The sequence below is a fragment of the Lissotriton helveticus genome, chromosome 3_1 (genome assembly GCF_964261635.1).
Source record: "Lissotriton helveticus chromosome 3_1, aLisHel1.1, whole genome shotgun sequence".
Taxonomy (NCBI): domain Eukaryota; kingdom Metazoa; phylum Chordata; class Amphibia; order Caudata; family Salamandridae; genus Lissotriton; species Lissotriton helveticus.
In genome coordinates, this window is record NC_136061.1 from 345,096,531 (window position 1) to 345,118,479 (window position 21,949).

Below are 21,949 nucleotides of genomic sequence, written 5' to 3' on the forward strand. Positions count from 1 at the left end.
TCTTACAAGAACCCCCGGCTCTCCCACAACGGCCGTGATCTGCGTTCCAGGGTCTTTTTGTAACCTTTACCACCACTAGGATCGAAGTTGTGTGTGCCATCAGGGTTCATAAATTCCTCCTTCTCCTCCTGAGGCCCGTCACCAGTCACCACTTCAATGGGACCCCCTTTGACCACTTGTTGCTTGACCATACTTGCAACTGGGGTCGCTTACATGTGTAGTTGTGCACACAACTTCACACAGTCACAGTAGACCCAAGAGACAGAGAGGGTGTGAGGGAGGCCTGACTTCTTCAAGTTTTCAATGGTATCCCTCCACTTCCTGTGTAGCCACCCCAAAGCCACCTCCACCTCAAATCATGGATCCATCACCCCTAGCAGGAGGTTGTCCGGCCCCTAGCTCAAAGCGATGCTAGTGGCACTGCAGATGCTTCCCATTCAGTCCATTGCCTCCTTAACATAGGTGGTCCGATCATGCTTCCTGGCAAGCATAAATATAAAAGATCAGGCATTCACTCCACTGTTTCCAAGTAATCCAGGCCTTTAGGGAAGGGGGGGTGCCATTCCAACATTAATTGAGTTTATGGTGCATCAGGCACTGAGTCGTAGCACCCACACAGGCTCAACTTGACTGTGTGTATAGGCTCACTATTGCCATTACCACCTAACGAGGGGTCCCACAGCCATGTCCAGCATGCTCCAAAGGTGACCTCCACCGCCGCTTACTGAGGTATACTCTGATGTGGCCCAATAGAACTCTGCTAGGGAACAGTTGCACAGGGAACAGGGAAGAGTTGCACAACCCGGTAGTTCTGCTGTTGGGGTAGATGCTGCGAGACAGTTCAAGTGGCTGCCTTCTGCCAATGTCCCTACACTCCCCTCGCAGGTGGCTGTACCCGCCGCTGGTCTTTGAGGGGACCCAGCTCCTCTATACCTTCAGGCATGTCGGCTGTGCATCACGAGTCTCTCCCAGCACCTCAGTGCTGCATCCAGTCTGCAGTGCTCGCGGCTACACCGCTTCCACTGCCTCTTTTCTCCAGGGGTCCTAGCGGGGACAGGGATGCCACTGGGCATCCACCGATACCCTCGCCTGTCATTGTTGCACACCCTCGGGTTTAGGGATCGATGCGCCAATTCAATGATGAGGGTGGCCCCTGCATCAACAATGCAGGGCAGCCGCCATTTTAGCTGTTTATCGTCATCATTCCATGGGTCAATTTACCCACTTCCCCCACCCACATGTGACCTTTCAGGAGGCCTATAGCAATAGCAGTCACTCCGGTTGGGGCCCTACTGGAGTGGAGGACTCCATGTAGCTTCCGATGGAGCCGGGAGCTTCGGACTACACATCCTTATCCATTCCCAGTTGAACCAAAATTGAGGAGGCATATGGAGGTATAACTGACTTATTAGTTAAAATATTACTCCCTCCTGAATCAATGTTATTTTGATAAGGAGGACTAGTGGAAGTAATTCCATCCTTACTGGAAGAGCCAGGTGGATTAATCAGCTGTTTTGATTTCTACTGAAGAAAAGCACACTATTTGCAAGTGACAACACAATTGCCTTGCATCTTGCTGATTGCTTGTATCATGACTTGCTGAAGAAATGCCTCAGATTCCATTTGTGTGGGTCTGGTAATCTATCATTAACTCGTTATTGTGAGCATGATGCTGTTGTGCCTTATCCACTTGTGCCTTATCCACGCCAGGAGAAGACCAGGAGAAGTCGAAGGAGGAGCAGATCTAGGTAGACACTGCAGAAAAGCAGGAGGGAAGCAACGTTCACCAGAAGAAGGCAGTGAATGGCAGTGAGGAAGAACCACACAGAGGCGGGACCCAGGGTGAGTACCAGGGGGAGGCCGGCATTGTTGAAGAAGGCGAGGAGTGAGAGGAATGGACGTAGGAGTGGTAAATGCCACTGACGGATGCCTCACTGTCAGGAGGGTTGTAGCCACCCAGATGAGTTTGAACACCCTCCATAATATTATATTTCATGTGTGACATATATGTTGTGAGCACTGAGTGGTGAATTTGCATGGGAACATCTATTTACCAGCACATACAAAGCCTGGTGACACAGGCCATGACATCTTGAGTTGTTTTCCTTTTGGTGTGGTTGGCTGTTTGTTTTTTCCTTTCGTTGCCTACCTTGCTCCTCCTCCTAGCATGATAACAGGCTGAGCACACCTGTAAGAATTAAGGAAGACGTGTCAGAAACCACAATGCCTTGTCTAAACTAGGGTACATGGGAATTCTCATCATGGAAAAGTTATCAGGATACTTCACAGGTGAAAAGAGGAATAAGAAATGGAAAAGATAGTGGGTGTACCTAAGCCTAAGACCCGTTTAAGTACAATTACTTACCCGGGTACCTTTCTCTCTCTCTGAGGGCATCGGTGGCATTCATATGGAGATCCTAAGGCGCAAAAATGGAAAAGAAGATGTTATTGGATGAAACCATTGTAAGAAGGACAACCAAATGACTGAGAGATACATCTGCATTACGACATTTCTTTCTTTTACATGAAAAAATAAAGAGATCCTTTGGAAAATCTTATCTGACAATTCTTATTCGCATTATTTTCACCCATCCCTCCACGAAGTCACTCACTAGCTCCTGAGGTGTAACGGTGCTCTTAAGTTTCTTAGAGTTGGGGGTTACAGCCTTAGGCTTCGGACTCCCTCTTTCCATCTACCACCTGAAGAGTGACACTCTGATACTGCACATTTGTCTGGCAGCTCAGGACATACAATCTCTCTCAAGGATGTTACACTCAGTCTCTGTCAAGCACGGATCTGCCTGGCTCAAGTCTCCTAGAAGCACCCCCAGGACCGAAGTGGCCTCGCCAGAGCTAGTCTGTGGGTCCTCTCCTGCCACAGCAGGTAAACCATGGACCTCGGCATCCCCCACTGTGGGTGACACCTGCCTCCTACCCCTTACCTTCCCTTCCTCTTAGGTGTCTGTACGCTCTGCTTGGGGACAATACCCTCAGAGATTTACAGTGGGTCAACCTTGGCGCTCCCACCCACTAGTACCCCACCTGCCTGTGGTAGCTCACCGACAAGGATGCACTCTTTGTGCAAGTGGAGACATGCAACTACCCTTCACTATCCTTCTCCGCTCCAAGGAGAACAAAGCCACAGGCCATCTAACTTCTGCCCTTCACCCCTGGGACATCCCTTAACCTACAAACATTTTCTTACAGATACTATCTGTGGAAGCCAGCATTTCCACCACTAATGTATGACTTGCACAGGTATCCCTCAGAGCAGTGACAGGGACATCTTTAACTGTGACCCTCTGAAAGTGATTACTACCACAGTCTGGGACCACCAGTTTACCTTCTAGTTCCACATCCAAACTAAGGACCTCTAGGGCATGAGTTATGCCATTCTCTGGGTAATCCCCCTCCCGAATGACCACTCCTACAGAGTACCCACTTGTGAATACCTTCTTCTTAGGTCATGAGGAACCTCTTGTTTGGTGCCCTCACTGCAGACATTCAAAGCACCTGCCCTTCTCAAAGGGCTTATCACTTGGATTCCTGCTCTCTTGTTTTCTAGAAGTGGTTGCAGACAGTTTGTCTAGAATGGTAAAAGGGAATACTGAGGATGAAGTGAGGTGGACTAGGCAGAAGAGAAACTGTAAGTAATTTGTGATGTAGCAGGCAAACTGTAAGAATGGAGAGTAGAAATGAATTGCAATGACACTTTGAAGAAACTAGCATCATTGATGAGTTGATATCTAAAAAACTGTTGGATGAAGAATCCAAAGGTTATTGGAATGTTAAGAATGAATTATCAGTAGATTTGAGTGTAGTGTATAGAGGTGCAAGATCGGTTCCACTGAAATCTTTATGCAAGAGTTTGGTGAAAATGGTGCATGAGGGACAGCAAGGTATTTCAAGAACTAAGGAGAGATTAAGAATACATTATTGGTGGTCAGGGATGGATGGAGAAGCAGCGATAGAAGTGACAGAATGTATAGAACGCTAATCCCATGTTATTTCTAGCGTGGATGAATGAAGGAATAGAGGTTGGTGATATGAAAGCGGATGTTGAGGGGAGAAGTAAAGAAGAGAAGAAAGTGAATGAAAAGAAAGCGTATGTGGATAAGACAAAAGTGGTTAAGAAACTTGCAATTCAATGAGGAGCTTCGCGCGATTCCAAGATGGACGCGTGAGCTAAGGGCTCCCGATACCCCTTCCGCCTCCCGCGACTATCCTGTGCAAGATCCTGATTTTGACGATGGGTGCTCTTTATTGAAGCCCTGCTGATGCCAGCGTTCTTTTCAGAAATCGATTTGGCCGTCGGATACTGGACCTGCTGCGCTTTGAACTTTGAGGCCTATATCGCATGCCAGCCGGGGGCTTGAGTCCCCGAGGTACCCAGGTGGCAATCGAACAACAACGGCGGATAAGCCACGCCCGCTGCCCCTGGTGTACTTTCGGTTTCGTTTCTTCTCTTTGTTGTGAACGCTCACTTCCAGATCCGAGTTCCGATTCTGCTATCGCTGCCAGCCTGCTGCTTATGCTGCGCCCTTATCCACTCGCAGTTCAGAGCCTGCCACGACGGAGTTTGCTTTGCCTTGATTCTACAATTCCCGTTGGAGCTCCTTCCACGACATGACGGGCAGAACAGTCGTTGAGAGGCGCGGCAATAGAGGCTCGTCCCGAGGGGGGGTCACCCAATCTCAGACCATTGATCGATTTACTCGACCACGGGGCTCCCCGGGCGGATTGAGTGGTGCCCTGGAAGAAGCTGGGGATGGTGCTCCTGATGACGAGGAGCCAACGTTGAAGGACGTTATGGGTGCCATTGCGAGTGTCCAATCCGCCATGGGTCAGCAATATGAAACACTAGCGGCTAAGATTGATACGGTGGCGATTGATGTCACCCTCATCAGAGCGGACCTTGGGAAAACGAATGAGCGTGTCAAATCTCTCGATCTCAAGACTGCTAGTTTGACCACGGATGTCTCGGACCTTCAGACCACGGTCCGCCATCTTAGGACTACTTGTGACCTGTTTGCCAATCGGTTGGAAGATTTCGAGGGCCGGGCCAGGCGCAATAACGTCCGCATTGTGGGTGTCCCGGAGACTTCTGCCGACATGCCTGTTGATATCCTGGTGGAGGACCTCGTGTTGAAGCATCTGGTGCCGAAAGGCCTCAGTAAATTCTTCGCTGTGGAGCGCGCCCACCGTGTTCCGGGTGGCAAGCCAAAGTCGGGAGCCGCTCCGCGGCCCATAATTGCTAGACTTTTCAACTTTCGTGATAGGGACGCTATCCTGCAAGCTTCGCGCACCAATGGACCCACTAAATTTGAGAATGTTTCAATTAGTTTTTACCCTGACTTTACTCAGGCAGTTCAGAAACAGAGGATGGGCTTTACGGGTGTGAAAAGACGACTCAGGGACCTGGGAACTGAAATATGCTATGCTCTTCCCGGCCCGCCTGAGAATCGAACATGCTGATCGTGCATTCTTCTTTGACCGCCCTGAGGTGGTTAGTGACTGGTTGGACACTTTGTCGACGCATCATGAGGGCCCGGAGGACTCGAGAGGCGCTGAGGGAGGCGTGGAGGGCCAGGAGCAGTGAGTCTACATCGGCGAGCCATCATCCGCTGCAGTGGCTTAGAGACTTTGTTTCAAGCATTGTGTGAATGCCCGGGGGTGAGGGGGGTTCGGGGATCTTCCTCCTCTGGGGACTTTTTCTCTCTTTCTGTAGGTTAGTTCAATGGGGCGACAGGCACACTGCAAGTTGGGGTGGCTATTAGGTCTACCGCAGGGGTGCAGGGAGGGGAGTTTGAATTTGATGGGTTCCTTGGGGGTGGTGGTGGGGTTCTTTTCTCTTTGTTGGTTTCGAGGCTGTGCTTTGCTTTACAATTGCTTTCATGTGTCTGTTTCGGGATGGGAGGGGCGGTCGGTCTTCTTCCGGGATGGGGGGTAGGGGACTCAGGGTGTTGAGCTGGAATGTTAACGGTCTTGGGGACAGGATAAAACGTGGGATTGTGCTACAATATTTGAAGAGACACACCCCAGATGTGGTCTTGCTTCAGGAGACCCATTTGGTGGGCAATACATGTCATGCATTGGACAGAAGAGGCTATCGTTTGGTGGCACATTCCGGCTTTACTTCGGGATCAAGAGGGGTTGGTATCCTGGTCAGAAATTCCCTTCCCCTGGAGATAGATAGCACGGTGCTGGATGACAGGGGCCGCTATGCTGGCATTACGGGGAGATGGGAGGGGAAATTGATTTCCATACTGTCTATTTATGTCCCGCCTGGGCTGCAATCTACCACATTCACCGACTTGGGTGAGGTTGTCCTTGGTTTGCCCGATGGCTTACTGGTGTTGGGTGGGGACTTTAACTCTGTGGCGAATGGAGAGAGTGATCGTAGCCCCCCCAGGCTCCTCCCTGCCTCGCAGTTATGGTTGGGGAAATTCTTGGATGCCTTTGGTTTGGCCGACTGCTGGAGGCAGCTGCACCCTGGCCGGCTTCAGTACACTTTCCACTCGGGGGCTCATGGCAGTCTCTCGAGAATTGACTATTTCCTCGTGCCGGTGGTGCAGTTGCTCTCTATGCGTGAAATTAAACACTTGGCTAGAGGGATCTCAGACCACTCCCCGATATGGCTCCACTTGGATATCTGTTTGGGGAATGGGGGCCGAATTGCCCCGATAAATCCATGGCATTTTCAGGACCCTAAGATCAGAGCAGAGGTGGTCAAATGCATGAATTTTTATTTTGCTGAAAATGAGGGATCGGTGTCTTCCCCAGTCTCCTTATGGGAGGCCTATAAAACTGTTATCCGTGGTCAGACTTTATCCCTAATTGCTGACAAGAAGCGGCGCACACAAGAAGAGGTGGTGAGATTGGAGTCTGAGATTACTGTGTTGGAGGAGCGGTTGGAAGCTGAGGTTACGCCTGAGACGCTGCATGTTTTGGCCCTTAAGCAATCTGATTACAGAGCCTTGATTACTACCTCGGCTGAGGCACTGCATCGTAGGCAACAGGGGCGTCTGTACGACGTGGGTGACAAGGCGGGGAAGTTGATCGCATGGCTGGATAAGCGAGACAGACTGAATCGTGTGGTGCCTGTGGTTGAGAGAGTTGATGGAGTGCGAGTCGTGGACCCGGTTGAGATAGTTGAGGTGTTTGCCCAGCACTTTCGGGTTGTGTATGCGCCGGTTTCGGGCTTGCCGGAGGAGGACTCGCGCTTGCTACTTCGTGATCTTGAGCTGCCCAGTCTCGCGGAATCAGACGGGGTTTTAATGGAATAATTTACAACAAGGGGTGGTGATGGACAGAGTCTCTGAATTAAGCAGAGTACTCACACCCAGTCAAGAGATCAGGGCTAGATCCAACACCGTTTTTTAGCTCATTGCACCATCCCAGTTTCAGAACCTGGCTGTATGCAAATTAGTCTGTCCCTGGCCCAGTGCATCATGGGAACAGGGCAGACCAGACTACAAAAGCCAATTCTTACACTGGGAAGGAAACAAGCTTCCGGGGACCGGTTTCTGCCATTTCAGGCGTCTTCGGCCCGGCTTGCTTGAATCCTGATGGTGCAATGAGCAAGGGACTCACATCTGAGTATACCCTTCCACGCTTAGGGTGGACAAAATAATTTACAACAAGGGGTGGTGATGGACAGAGTCTCTGAATTAAGCAGAGTACTCTCACCCAGTCAAGAGATCAGGGCTAGATCCAACACCGTTTTAATGGAGGCTGATTTCTCCATCGATGAGGTTGCGCTCGCTATTCGCTCTCTTCGTTCAGGAAAGGCTTCGGGCCCTAACGGCATACCGGTCGAGCTGTATAAGCTATGCCCGGATAAAATGGCGCCGTATCTGCTGCGTATGTTTGCGGCGTCGCGTGACCTCGGCTGTCTTCCTAGAGACCAGAGGCTGGCCTCTATTGTGGTCATTCATAAAGACGGCAAACCCCATGAGTGCTGTTCCTCGTATCGCCCGATTTCGCTTTTGAACGCGGAACCCAAGATATTGGCGAAACTACTGGCAAACCGACTAGCCACGGTGATTAGCGGACTGGTTCACCCTGATCAGTCCGGTTTTATCCCCCAGCGTAATACTGCACTCAATCTTCGTCGACTGCATGGCGTCATAGCGAGGGCGGGATCTCTTGGTGAGCCGGCCATCTTGGTTTCTCTTGATGCTTCGATGGCTTTTGATACGGTTGAGTGGCCTTATTTGTGGGCTACTCTCGCCAAGTTTGGTTTTGGCCCGAAATTTATTGCATGGGTTAAACTCCTGTATGAGCAACCGTTGGCGCAGGTGGTGGTAAATGGTAGAGCTTCAAGGCCCTTCACTCTTGGGCGAGGCACGAGGCAGGGCTGTCCTTTGTCACCGCTGTTGTTCGCCCTCGCGCTCGAGCCGCTGGCCGCCTGGCTCCGGTGGGAACCCTCCTTGAAGGGTATTCGGTGGTCCCCTGATTTTGAAGACCGTGTTTCATTATATGCCGACGACATTTTGTTGTATTTGACGTCCCCCCGTAAGTCATTGGGAGTCCTCTTTGATGTCCTGCGTTCCTTTGGACGTAACTCCGGGTTGGTTATCAATTGGTCCAAATCCTGTATTTTCCCGCTTACCGGTGACCCTCTCTCTTTGCCCTGAGTGTGCCCGATCCCGGTCCGCACCGAGGGTTTTAAGTATTTGGGTATTTATATTTCACTTGACCCTGTGTTGCGCTATGATCGGAATCTGTTGCCTCCACTCGCCCGACTTCGGTCGGACGTCGCGGCTTGGTGTAATCTGCCCTTATCCCCCCTGGGACGGGCGGCCCCGTTTAAAATGATGTCTCTTCCCCGGTTCTTATATGCTGTTTCAAATACACTTGATCTAGTGCCGGCTAGCTATTTCCGCGAAATTGAGGGCCTCCAAAGGAAGCTGGTATGGGCTGGCCGGCCTCGTATTGCGTTGGCTAAGCTCACGTTACCCTGGTACGATGGGGGCATTGCGTTACCTGATATAAGACGGTATTATTGGGCATCTCAACTGAGTGCTGTGAATCATGCTATGTATGGTCCAGTTCCGAACCCTGCTTACGAAATGGACCGGTGGCTCTTGCCCGGGGGAAATTATTACAGGGCGTTCTATTCTCGGGGTACTAGGAAGAACTTGACGGGACCCCCTGGAGTGGCGGTGCGGGTATAGGGCAGCGCGACTGCGGCTACCGGATGGACAGATAGGCTGACCAGAGCGACCCCTCTATTTGCCGCGGAGAGGCTGGGTGAGTTGTGGACCTCAAAAGGGTTTGATAGATGGGACCTCATCGGGATCAGTAAGTTGGATGACCTCTGGGTTAAGGACAGGGTTAAGTCCTTTGCTGAATTGCAACAGGAATATGGTTTGACTGATTCAGAGTTTTTCCGGTACCTTCAGGTTCGTCATGCCATTGGGTCGGTTTTTCCGGCTGGGTCTGCCATCCCGGAGAGCTCCCCCCTGGAAGACAGGGTGCTGGACGGACATGTGCCGGACAGCACTATCTCTCTTATATATAAGAAGCTTATTAATACTCGGTCGGATTTGCTTCTTCATCTGCGTACTTCCTGGACTGATGACGGACTGGAGCTGGATGATGAGGATTGGCAGGCCGCGATATCCTCTCCTAAGGAGGTTGCGATTCCGGCGCGTCTGCGACTCGTTCAGCTGAAAATTCTACACCGGGTCTATGTCACGGGTCCCAGGCTGATGCATATGGGTTTTTCAGAGGATGAATTGTGTCGGCGGGGCTGTGGTATGCTTGCTACCTTCCTCCATATTATATGGGAGTGTCCGGAGGTTGTATCTTTTTGGAATGGAGTGTATGCGGTGATGAGTGAAGTTACGCATGTTCAGTTGCTGCCTGAAGCCCGGCGTTGTCTTTTGAATGTATGGGAGCCGACTGATTGTAATGTTGCTCAGACTCAATGGGTGACGCTGGGGAACATGGTTGCAAAGAGGGACATTGCACAATTGTGGGGATCTCAGAGGGCTCCATCAGTCTCCGGGTGGGAAGATAGTATGGACTGGTGCATGTTCAAGGAAAAGATTGTGTATGTCTCCCGTGGCAGGCCCAAAAAATGGGGTAGGATATGGGGCCAATGGAACTCGTTCCGTGGTGATGTCTGCGACCCCCCTTTCACTGATCCCCCTGATACTCCTTGTTCCCCTTAGCTGTGTGTTTCGGCTCTTTCCCGTGCTGTATTTTTGTTAGACCACTGGCGCTGGGTCCCCCCTCCGCCCCCTCCCTTTTTCTTTTATCCTCTGAAGATTCTCCTGTCTTTCCCTATTGTTTTAGGTCTGACTCGCCCCGCATCTTATGAAACGGACGTAACAACTCGGGCATAGCCTTGTCTTTTTCTTCTTCGTTTGTTTAGTTGTTTAACCTTTTCAGCGCGACCGCGATTCCCCCTCCGGTGCTGGGCCCTAATAAAAACGGGCGTGGTCATGACGGAACGGTTCCGTCATGAGCACAGCTCAACCGTAGCTCATGACGGAACCGTTCCGTCATGAGCATCGAAGGGGTTAAAAAATGAAACCTCTTTATATCCTGTCGTTTTGTGATTGATCGATGTCATGCACCATGGCTGCCGGACCCCTGGTTGTCGGCTGATGAGCTGTGTACCTTAACGTTGTTTTGAGATGCTGCACCGGCCGGCCCAGAGGGTTGTAGGCACATCTTTGTTTCTATTTGTCTCTTGCAAATAAAGGTTTTTATAAAAAAAAAAAAATTTGCAATTGAGGGAAGGAATATAGTTATATTTAAAGCTCCTGTAAGTCATTGACAGTCTTCAAATTCAGCAGTCCAATGCGAGTTATAAAAATGTTTAGGAATGCCGTAACAACTGAACACTTCCCAATTCGGAACTTGAACAAAACTGTGAAAGTAACAGTGTGGAAGAAGAAGGAAAAGTACAGAAAGAAGAACGGAAAGTACAAAAAAGAAATTGAGCCAAGAGAATTGAGGAAGTCCAGTAGAAGTTTTAAAAGACCTATTAAGTTGGATGACTGAAGAAATTAATAATTGATTTATGCTGTGACAAGTGTATGTATATTTATGTATTGTGTCTAGAAAAGGAGGCGTGTAGTATGGTATTAATATAGATTCTGGTTCTGGCATGATGTAGAGGGGAGCAGAATGTGGAATTTATTTAGAAGATACGGAGCGAAAGCAGAGAAGTCAAGCACACTTGGTGGCTGGAGCGCTGTAAAGAAAAAAACTATTTCAACTGGATTGATTCGATCAATTCTTTATTTATTGGAGTATAGGAATCCTTTTCACAGCTTCTCATTGTAAGAACATGCTAACATGAAATTCTCACTTGTTTCACTTTTAAATACTTGCCACCCTACATTATGAAATACAAGGCCTATACAGATGTGTCATATTTAGAATATATGACGTTACAACACAAACTATTACAACTCATGCCTTTACTACACAGTTTTTACTTCGCAACTACCATTACAACGCATGATTTGACAACGCATGTGATTACAAAGCATTTTTCGAAACTCCCATTATAAGGCATAACATTACAACGCATACCATTACAATGCATAATACTTTTGGGGCAACAGTGTGGTAAGTGTTGGATAGTGTGGGGGTAAAAATTACTATTCCCACTCCAGTGAGTGCAACAGTAGGGTAAGTGTTGGATAGTGTAGGGGAAAAATGACTATCCCCACTCCAGTGAGTGTAACAGTAGGGTAAATGTTGGATAGTGTAGGGGTAAAAATACTATCCCCCTGTACCCCAAAACCCATACCCACCCTAAAACTAAAAAATCCACATTACTTACCTTATAATGCGTTGTAATGACATGCGTTGTAGTGAAATGCATGGTAATGGCATGCATTGTAATGGCATGCGATGTAAAGGCAGCTGCATTGTAACAACTGCATTGTAAATGTAGTGCATTGTAATGACTGCGTTGTGATGGTTGTTTCCCCATATTTAATATTTAAAAGTAGGATTCCTTTCTATGAAAAGGGTTATTTTTACAGGTTTACCAGCAGGTTTAAAAGCTGCAACAGTCAGACTACACGTATAAGCCTAAAGCCAGGCTTTCGCTTAAATGCCTACTGGATGTCACTCGATGTGCTGCTGTCCACAAGTGACATTTAACTTTCAATGCCTTTTGTGTATTTTCCTGCACGATATACTGTGGCCTTCCTGTAAAGGTAAAGTTGCCAATTGCACATTAGCCATTTTTACCATGTTTTAAATGTCAATTCACATGCATTGGGGACTGGATAGCAATAATCCAGTAGGCAGAGTTAAAAAAAACAGCAATTGCCAGGCAGAAAAAAGTGGGGTGATCAAACAAAATAATAGATTTTTTCACATAAATGATCACTAATAAATATCTGAAACAGAGCACATCTTCACTGAAAAATCAAACCAGACCACCGTGACTTGTCAATAAGACATCTTAGAACCATGTGGTTAGAGCACCTAAAATCTCAAAGCACTTCTAGACCATGCTAATGATAGAGGTGTGGCATACTTCTGGCAACATTACTAATCAATAGATCCATCTCACATCCCCTCTCCCATCTTTCACTTCTATTGAACTCCTCTACTGTCTGGTTTCCAAAAGTTGTTTTGAAACTTGGATTGCCATCCCACTACTCAAAATTAAGTTGGTTTTGCCTACAACCCTTACAAATACCACTGATCACTATTCTGCCCTTAATATCTATAATTCCACACAGACAGGCGTTTGATGGTTGTGGCTGTTCCACTCCATGGCTGACCTGGTCCGTATGTTTCGCGTGAAATCTGATGCCATTTGTTGTCTGGAGGTGCATGTTGCAGCATCTCTATGTCATTGTCACCATATGTGTGCCTGTGGTCTTGAATGAAGGATTTTCTTTTTGTATAGTACACAACTACTCAAAAGAGTGTCCCGGCGATTTTAGGTGCCCATAGGGAGTAGAGCGTTTAACCGCCAGCTCTCAATCACCCCTTAAGTCTGAATATGAGTGTTTTCAGTTCTTTCTTGAATTTAGCTTCATTTGGGATGAATCTCAGGTATTCAGGCAGCTGGTTTCACAAATCTGCTGCTTTGACAGTGAAAAAAGTACCTCCCTTCCGCCGTCTCCAAAAACATGGAACCACAATAAGTCCAGCAGTGCCACAAAGCAAGGTCCTACCAGGTCTGTGATTCTTAATACGTTCCTTAAGGTACAAAGGTCCCCAATTATGAAGTGCTTGGTGCATTAGGGTCAGAGCCTCATACATTATGCGTTGTCAAACTGGCAGCCAATGAGGTCTTTCCCGAAATAGTGATAATGGAATTTTATACATTAAATGGACTGCCATGTTCTGCATAACTTGTAATGCTGGGTCAGAAATTTCAGGAGACCTAGGTACAGGACATTGGCATAATCCAACCTAGTTAAGATCAGTGTCCTGACCATCGTAACATGGGCCTCGTGAGAAAGCAAGTGAAGCAGCTTCTTCAGCATGCGAAGAATCCAGAAACAGGCTTTCACCAGAGCTGACACCAGTGCCCCAAAGGAAAGCTGGGCTTCAAACAGCACTCCCAGATTGCTGGCCATTGATGTTGGAGGGGGTGGTGGAGGAACACTGTTGGGCCAGGCACCAACACACCCTGGAAGGGGATTGTGCCCAAACAGTAAGATTTGTGTCCTGTCTGGGTTGCACTGCAATCTATTAGCCTTCAGCCAATCGAGCAATGCCAACATACAGCGGGCAAACGCAACCCCCATTGTACTTGAGCAGGAGTAGGGTATCATCTGCATCTGAGATGATCTTGATGTTAAAGGATTTAACCACATATGCCAAAGGAGACACGTAAAGGTTGAAGAGTGTGGTACTAAGGGAGGAATCTTGCACACTCCCAACTACAACTATTTTGCTCCTGAGGCATCATCCAAACCGGCTTCATCCAAACCACCTGCTCAGGTCCCTCAAGGAAGGAGTCCAGCAAGCTTAGTGCACAGCTTGTTATTCCCAGATGTTCTAACCGTTGCAGCAGGATATTATGATCAACAGTATCAAATGCTGCTGACAGGTCGAACAGCACCAGAGCCACATTAAGGCCATAATCCAAGCTCAGCTTAATGGACTCAGTAACCTCTAATGATGTGGTATCGGTGCTGTGGCGGGCTCTGAACCCTGTTTGAAAGGGGTGCAGTAGGTTGCTCTCAGTTAGAAAGGTGGTTACCAACTTCACCAACACCTCTGAGTGTACTGGAAGCAGCGAGGCTGGTCTAACATTAGCAAAGGATTCAACATCAGATTCACCAATGAACTTTCTACCTCTCCGCCAAAAACATACTATTTACTACAGTCAGACTGCCACTGAGCGCACTTATCTGAGACTGCACCTACCCACATCTTTTAGTTTCTGACCTCAAGTTATCATAATCATCTTTTCCCCATTCCCATCCTTTGCAACTTTATCGATCTTTGTTCTCATTGATCACATCATACTCTGTTGTTGTTTGGGTATCATAAACACGATTCTTTGGCCTGTTTCCCAGTCACGCTGACTGATTCTTCTATGTAGCTTTCACCTCCTTTGGCTAAGAGCCAACTTCACAAGCACTAGGTGCGGGGCAACGCTTCATCTTTCAGCTCTCCCTAATGTCCCTTGACACCACCTCTGTATGTGATGCAGGTTCACATCATTCATTCAATTACAACTCTCAAATCCTTTCTTATTCAGTTTTCTAACCATCTACCTTCTTTTTTATAACATTTCTCTTGCCCATCTGCTGTGTATGTTGGATTGAGATGTTTAATTGAACAAACAGAACTCACAGAGGCTCAGTCAAAGGCTGAGTATCATGGGAGCATCTTTTGAGCCCTGGGCAATGTTCCAAGGACCTGGATAGGCAGCTAGGCAAATCAATTTGAAAGATTTGACTTCAGTCAAAGAAGTAGGTGGTAAATCACTTCAGGGCCATATTGGTGATGTCTAACCATGAAGAGAGAATCCCTAGTAGGGCCTAGTGGTCCATACTGTTGAAAGTCGGTGAACAGGATAAATAGAACAAGGAGAGCGTAGTTGCGGGTTGTCAGATCCTTTAGGAGACAGCTCTACATGAGAAAATGGCCAACAAAATGAATCACCATGCATACCAAACATTTCGCCCAAGACAGCCATTGAAAAGATATAGCAAGGCATTGGAATCTAAATGCGTTTTTCAATTTTCCTCAATCTAAATAACTGGAGGTCGCTAGCTGACCTTGCCTAGGACTTACCCTAAAATAACATACCTGTAATAGTTTAATGAAATAGTCGTGGAAAGGCTTTGCTGTACTTCAACCAAAGTAATGCTGAACAGTAGCAGTGTGGGGCTTTCCTTATGCTCTTGGTTACCAAAGTAGAGTGCAGTAGTATCTCGCTATTCAGATCATGTTCACTGTGAGCAAGGCACAAGAAGCAGATGAGACAGAATTTTGTTGCATGGCAATGCTTCCACATGAAAGTCAGCTTTGTAAATCCCCACAGCTCATGCAAAAATAACATACATTACACTATTATTCATTTAAGCATGCCCAAAGAGTTCAGATTCACACAGCACATTCTGTAGATCCCCACGTGTCTCTACAGACATGATACAATTAGTCTAAATAGAGTCATGGTAATTGTATTTCTGCTGTTTATTAATTTGTGGTGATGATGCTGCAATGGAACCACCAGCCATTGCTGTTAGTGATTCACACTAACTTTGGGGGTAGCTTGGTGCAACAGGTCACTAATTATTTCCCATTCCATTTTCCAATCCATTCAGATTTACAGGCACTCCCACTACTGAAAACCATTGGGCAAGAAATGACTGCATCATCAAAGTTCATTTAATAATGACATGTTGGGGTGCCTCCATTGATGACATGTCAGGGTGCCTTCATTGCTGACATGTCTCTCAGCTTGTTGGTAGGCACAGTCTTCGGTAAATTCTACAACCAAATGGATAAACACAGACTAATTCTGCAACTGCTATCCTCCATCAATAAAACATTGGTAGTTGGAGCTGAAATAAATTCCACATTGGACTATTGCTACGGTCTGTGTGCTGGCTTACCAACCACCGATATCAAAGGCCACAGAGAGCCCAAACTGCTCATGTGAGACCTTGGTAAAATAGACCACATCTTAAATCTCTTCATGGGCTCCCAGTGAGTTATAGAATTCTGTTCAAATGATGTTGCTGGATGTACATATGCATCAGTAACTTATCACCCTTGTACCTGAGCAAACGCCTCGCACTTTATGAATCAGCTTGCGAGGCTTGAGGACAACACTGAAACTTGCTCTGTATTCCTCAAGTCAATCTTAAATCTAAGAGAGACAGAAGTTTGCCTTACTGGCCTTCCTTGCATCCACCAGATAGCCCAAATCCTCTCATGCATGTAGATTGCTCAAAGGTGGGAACAGCTAGAACTATAGATGTTCCAACCTATTGTGTCACAGGCTATTCGTGATACAGAAAATGCTGGGGCACAATAAACCCTATCAGTGTATTCTTAAGGTTTGTGAACATGATATGCCTTCGTTTAGAACTGCTTGACACAAGTAATGGTATGTAATAATGATTGGCATCAATATTAAGCTAAAACAGAGAAATATCTGAAGACAGAGGTAACATAGAGGGTTTCCGTAACATCTAATTGCCATTGTTTTACCTCCCCCAGGCAAAATATTATATATCAGTGACCAATATGCTAACTGGTTTCATCTTAGCAAAACTGGCATATCCAAGTCGCACATACTTTCAGCACATGTGGCTGTCTGAAGACTGTATCTTCTGTATTCTGGAACCTGAGGCATCTGCCCTGGGTCTACATTCTAGCTGCGGCTTCTATGTCTCCTCTCTCCTTGTTACACCCTTTGCCTTACATTATTGAGCCAGCGCTTTGTATAAGGTACACTTACATTCATCAAGTTCTGCACCAAAAACCCAAGGATACAAAAAACTAGGATGTATGAAAACTCAAGGATGTAAAAAACACAAGGCTGAAAATGTCACGGATGTGATTATGACTAGCAATTGCAGTTGTTTCAATTTATGAATATATAGCAAAAAAAACAAGAGTGTAAGAATCAAGGCGGAAAAAAGAAGGGTGAACCAAAGTATTGAAAAAACAATCATATAAGAATTCAAGGAGTTAAAATCCCGAGAGTATAAAGAACAAGGATGCGAACACTCAAGGATGTAAGAAACACAATGGGTGTTAACAAATTAGTATGTAGAAAACCTAGGATGTAAAAACCCAAGGATATAAATCGGCAAATTGTAAAAATCACACCGATGAAAAAGATAAACAGGTATGAAAAAACCTATGATTTAAAATCCCAAGGATTTATAAACCCAAAGTAAAATAACCTGTAATATAAACACTCACAGATTTTACAATCTAGTATGTGAAAATTCAAGGATGCAAAAAGGTAAAAAGTAAATGAGTAAGTAAAAAGTTAAAGGGGGAGAAAAACTGCATGAGTTAAAAATAAAAGAATTGGAAAAGAATTTAACATGTGAGAAAAGCCCAGGAATGCAAAAAAATAAAAACATCTAGGGTCTGATTTATGAGAAATGACGCATCGCTGTGTGAAAGCAGGGATGCGTCACTTCTCAGTGCGCACTCCTTGCGACATACCTGATGCGTCATATTTAATGTAAGGAGTTACAGATATGTCAGTATTTCTGACGTATCTGTAAGCGCAAAAGTGACGTATTGCTGGAGTGTGTCACAAAAGTGACGCAACTCCAGCAATGCGTCCTTCCACATGGGGCAAGCCCCATGTGAACGGGCCTGCGTCAGTCTTACGCCTGCTGTGAGGCAGGCACAAGATTTTGACGCAACGGTGTCCTAGAAGTGACGCAGTGAAATCTCATAGATTTCACTGCGTCACTTATACGAGGCTTTTTGCGGGGGAACGCCCCCCCTGCATACATTATACCTGACGCAGGTATAATGTAGCGCAGGGGTTAGCAAAGTGACGCATCTGCTTAGATGTGTCACTTTGTAAATAGTGCGTAACAGGAGGCATGTTTTACGCCGCCGATGCGTCACAAAAAGTGACGCATCGGAAGCGCAAAACTGACGCAAGGCCTCATAAATGAGGCCCATAGGCTCTGACTACAGTTTAAGTATGCACTTGCAGCAAGCTAGGAAATATACCATGCTAAGGCAACTATATATATTTACTAACTAACATCAATGCAATTTTTCACACTAAATGGTACTTAATACTTAATAAATGAGGTTGCATTATACACATCCCAGACATCATAAAAAACATTCCTTTCAGAGTGACATCATAAAAAAACACTTACACACACACAAGGCTTAGAGGACTAACGGAGGATTAAACAGGCTGCAGGTCAAAGTTCACAGTACCCCCACAATGTCAAAATGAAACTGAAATGCACCCCAAATGACCTAAACAAAAGGCCATTTGCCCCCTCCCTAACAATTCCCCGCTCCCCCAAAAGAAGACAGGCAGACATATTTAGAAATAGCCAATAAAACAAAAACAAGTCCAGTACACAAATTGCTTCTTCACTGGACAGTATCAAGGGTCCTCAAACGGATGTATAACATCACAACGCATGCTTTTACTCCGCATGCCATTACAACGCAGTTTTTACAACGCAAGTCGTTACAACAACTTGCGTTGGGGGGCACTGGATAGTGAAATAGTTTGATTTTCTATTCCAACTCCAGTCCCCGTGGATAGTAGGGAAGGTGTTGGATAGAAAATTAAACTATTCCCTATCCTACAGCGCCCTCCAGAGCAAGTCGTTGTAACGACTTGGGTTGTAATAGCTGCGTCGTAATGGTAGTGCGGAGTAAAAGTTGCGTTGTATAGGATGTTCCCCCCTCAAACCAGCTTTCAACAGTCTAGCCAGCATCATAACTGGATATCGAGGAAGATGAAGTAGATATCTTTGATGAGACAAGAGCTTGAGGACCTGAGTAGCCATCCTCCTTGTACATAGGACCATTGAGCAGGAGGCGATGCAACAGTATTGTTGTCAGATTTAAAAGATGTTTATGGTATAGATCAGTGTTTCCCAAACTATGGCTCGCAATACACTGGTGGGTCAGGAATCGATTTTTGGTGGGTCGTGGAAGTCCATGCAATAAATAAAGATGCCTTTAAATTCTGTATTTATCTTGTTACAGTGACAGAGATCAAATTTCATGCTATGTCTTCTGATAAATTGCTGATTATATTTTATTAATATGGGAATTGGTGTTTACAAACTCCTCTCAGTTGGCATTGAGAGAAAGAAAAGTCAAGCGAATTATGTAACAATCTTCCTGGGGTACAGAGCATGTGAAAGGAAAGGCTATTTGTAGGATGTTATTTTTTTGTAACACACAACAAAATTTTAATTATGTAAATGAACTGTACACATTCAACAGTTTGGAAAGCAAATACGTTTTGTAAATCTGAAGTGTGAAGGAAACAAATCAATACACTTATACTTGGTGATGATTAAATGAAAAATATTTATTGAAACACAATTTCCAAACATTATCAGGGGTCGCAGAGTCATTGGGGCTTCCCTCACCTTCCCCAAATGATTTGGGTTGTTGTGGGTGCCCCGGGTGGGCACCGGGGTGCCAACTTTCAAATAAATAGCTGGCTCCTGCCGGACCCTGGTTGGGTGCTAGCAGTTGAGCTGGCAGTAATCATGGGGGGCTTGAGCCCCCTCTCTCCCCCAAGCAAACCAACTACAACCAAAGTGGGTTGAGTTGGAGACCATGGGTGGAGTCTCAAGGCTCTGCATCCCCCAACTAAAAAACAAGGGTTAATGCCCTCATTGGGCACTGAACCAACCATAAAAAAAAATAATAATAATAAATGAGCTGTAGTAGCCATTCATTTATTATTCACTGCTCCTGCAGGGAGTGCCCCATAATGCAGTGTGAAGGCTTTTTAAATTATATTATTTCTTCCTGGTGGTGCCCCTAGAAGGGGCATGGGCAATATCACTCATGTCTTCATGTTGTGGAGGGCTGTAGAAGCACAGCAGCCCCTCAGGACCATTAAAAAAAATACAGTAAGTATCCTGGGCCATGGAATGCATGACCTCAGGAGAGCTTACCATAATTATTTAAGCAACTCAAAACTAGAGCTGTAGGCTTTTCCACTGTGGTTAATTCTGTTGTCCAATTTATGGCCTGAAAATTTCAAAAGAAAACTTAAAGATGTGTTCATTGTTGTTTTTTATACTTTAATAAAAATTATTTGGGACAATCATTATTATTAAACATTACAATATACATTTGATTATAGTTATTGGTAACTTTTTGACAAAGCCAATAAGTCTGCGTATATATATTGATGTGCTGACCCCTTGATAAAGCCGATAGTCCTAGTAACTTTTATAGTTTGATATCTGGAGCCTTTGACAAAGCTTCCTTACTTAAAATGACACAGTTTATAGTATTACATGACATAGCCAGCCATGGGTGATGGTAGTGGGGTTGGGACAGGCCTGGCTGCAAGCCGAAGGCAGTGCATGTGGGGGGTTAGGCACAGAGCGAAGGCCAGGCGCTAAGCCCAACCGCCTGCTGCGAACCAGAGGCTCTGCACCTAAAACTTAAATTACCTAGGGTTCCCAGCTTTTTTTTGCATGGTTTATGCAGTACTCTAAGCTTGAAAGGGAATTGCTTTGATTTATTGTCGTTACTTCCTGGTGTCTGGGTAAAGCTATACCTCTCTGACGGGTTCTATTGAGAGTGAAGCACATGGGTCAGGAGGTGCTTTTATTGATCCCTGGTTGGCTTGAATGGGACTTTACCAATTCAAAGCTGTAATACTGCGCCTGTAATGGTAAAAAGGCTTTTGTCATTTTTGAGCTTGGTGTGGATGGTACTTGCTAACCCTATGCTCAAAGACTTTGCTGTAAAAATGGCAAAATACTTTGTCACTTTCTAGCTCAGCATGGATGGTACTGTGATAATCCTATGCTTACAAACTCTGCTAGAAAAATAGTCATTTGAGGTGAGAAGATTTAGAGTGTCGGTGGTGTGGTAGATCGTACCATGTAAAGGAACTGCTATCCACCTAAAACTTGGGACCTACCCAGGGTTTCCTGATCCTTTTTTTGAATAACAGATGCAGAACTGTAAGCCTGAAAGGGTTTTCTTTTTTACTTATACTAGTTGCTCCCCTCTAAACATAACTAGAAAAACATAAACCCAGAGAGTATGAATATTTTTTTTATGTGTTTAAGACCTGGCCAAATATAGTTGTGCGTGATCAGCTGGGCAGAATCAGTTATACCTGGTGCAAAAGAAACTGTTGAACGTATCAGCTTAGTGAGACGATTGGTCTGCATGACACTGAGCTGGTAAGTTTGCAACAGGTTTGACAGGTTATAGGGGATTGGCCACATTGAGGAGTTTCACCTCCACATTGGATCCCTAGCAATTTTTCTTTCACTATGTCAGAAGGTGGTAGTATGACAGTTAATGTGCTTTGAGTACTGATTGATTGTAGTTGTGTTCAATATGCATTACTAAATGGGTGTCTATCATGTATCATCATATGACCCCAGTCACTTACCTTAGGTATCGACATAGTGTTTTCTGTTGCTTCAGGGTCTGGTGGTTTGAGAGAGTTCTGTGAGTCCTTCAACAGTTCTCTGGTCTCAGTCAGGTTCTGAGACTGATTGTGGGTCTTTGGCACAGATTCAGGGGGCCCCAGGGAGATCAGGCATGCAAAATAGAATTTTTTAGGGGATCACATTCTGTCATTTATGCCATTACGTTTTAGGTTTTTGTTTTATATAAGTTTAATGTTACCTTTGACAGCCATTGCTGCATATTAGCAGGACTAATGTTAGTAAATAGAGCAAATTAGAGTGCATTCCAGTAGTTTAAGGACTGTTAAATATTACTGTGGGACTTTAGAATGCAGTCCTCTCAGCTTTAAAATGATGTG

At 45.8% G+C, this 21,949-nt stretch overlaps 1 long non-coding RNA gene across 1 annotated transcript in view; it reads left to right on the top strand.

Annotated features, from left to right (window-relative positions):
- LOC144824536 (uncharacterized) overlaps positions 1-21,949 on the top strand; it is an 80,529-nt gene that overhangs the window by 23,538 nt on the left and 35,042 nt on the right. Inside the window, exon 3 of the long non-coding RNA XR_013609004.1 lies at positions 1,711-1,842. This is a non-coding gene — a long non-coding RNA (uncharacterized LOC144824536). The remainder of the gene's footprint in view (positions 1-1,710; positions 1,843-21,949) is intronic.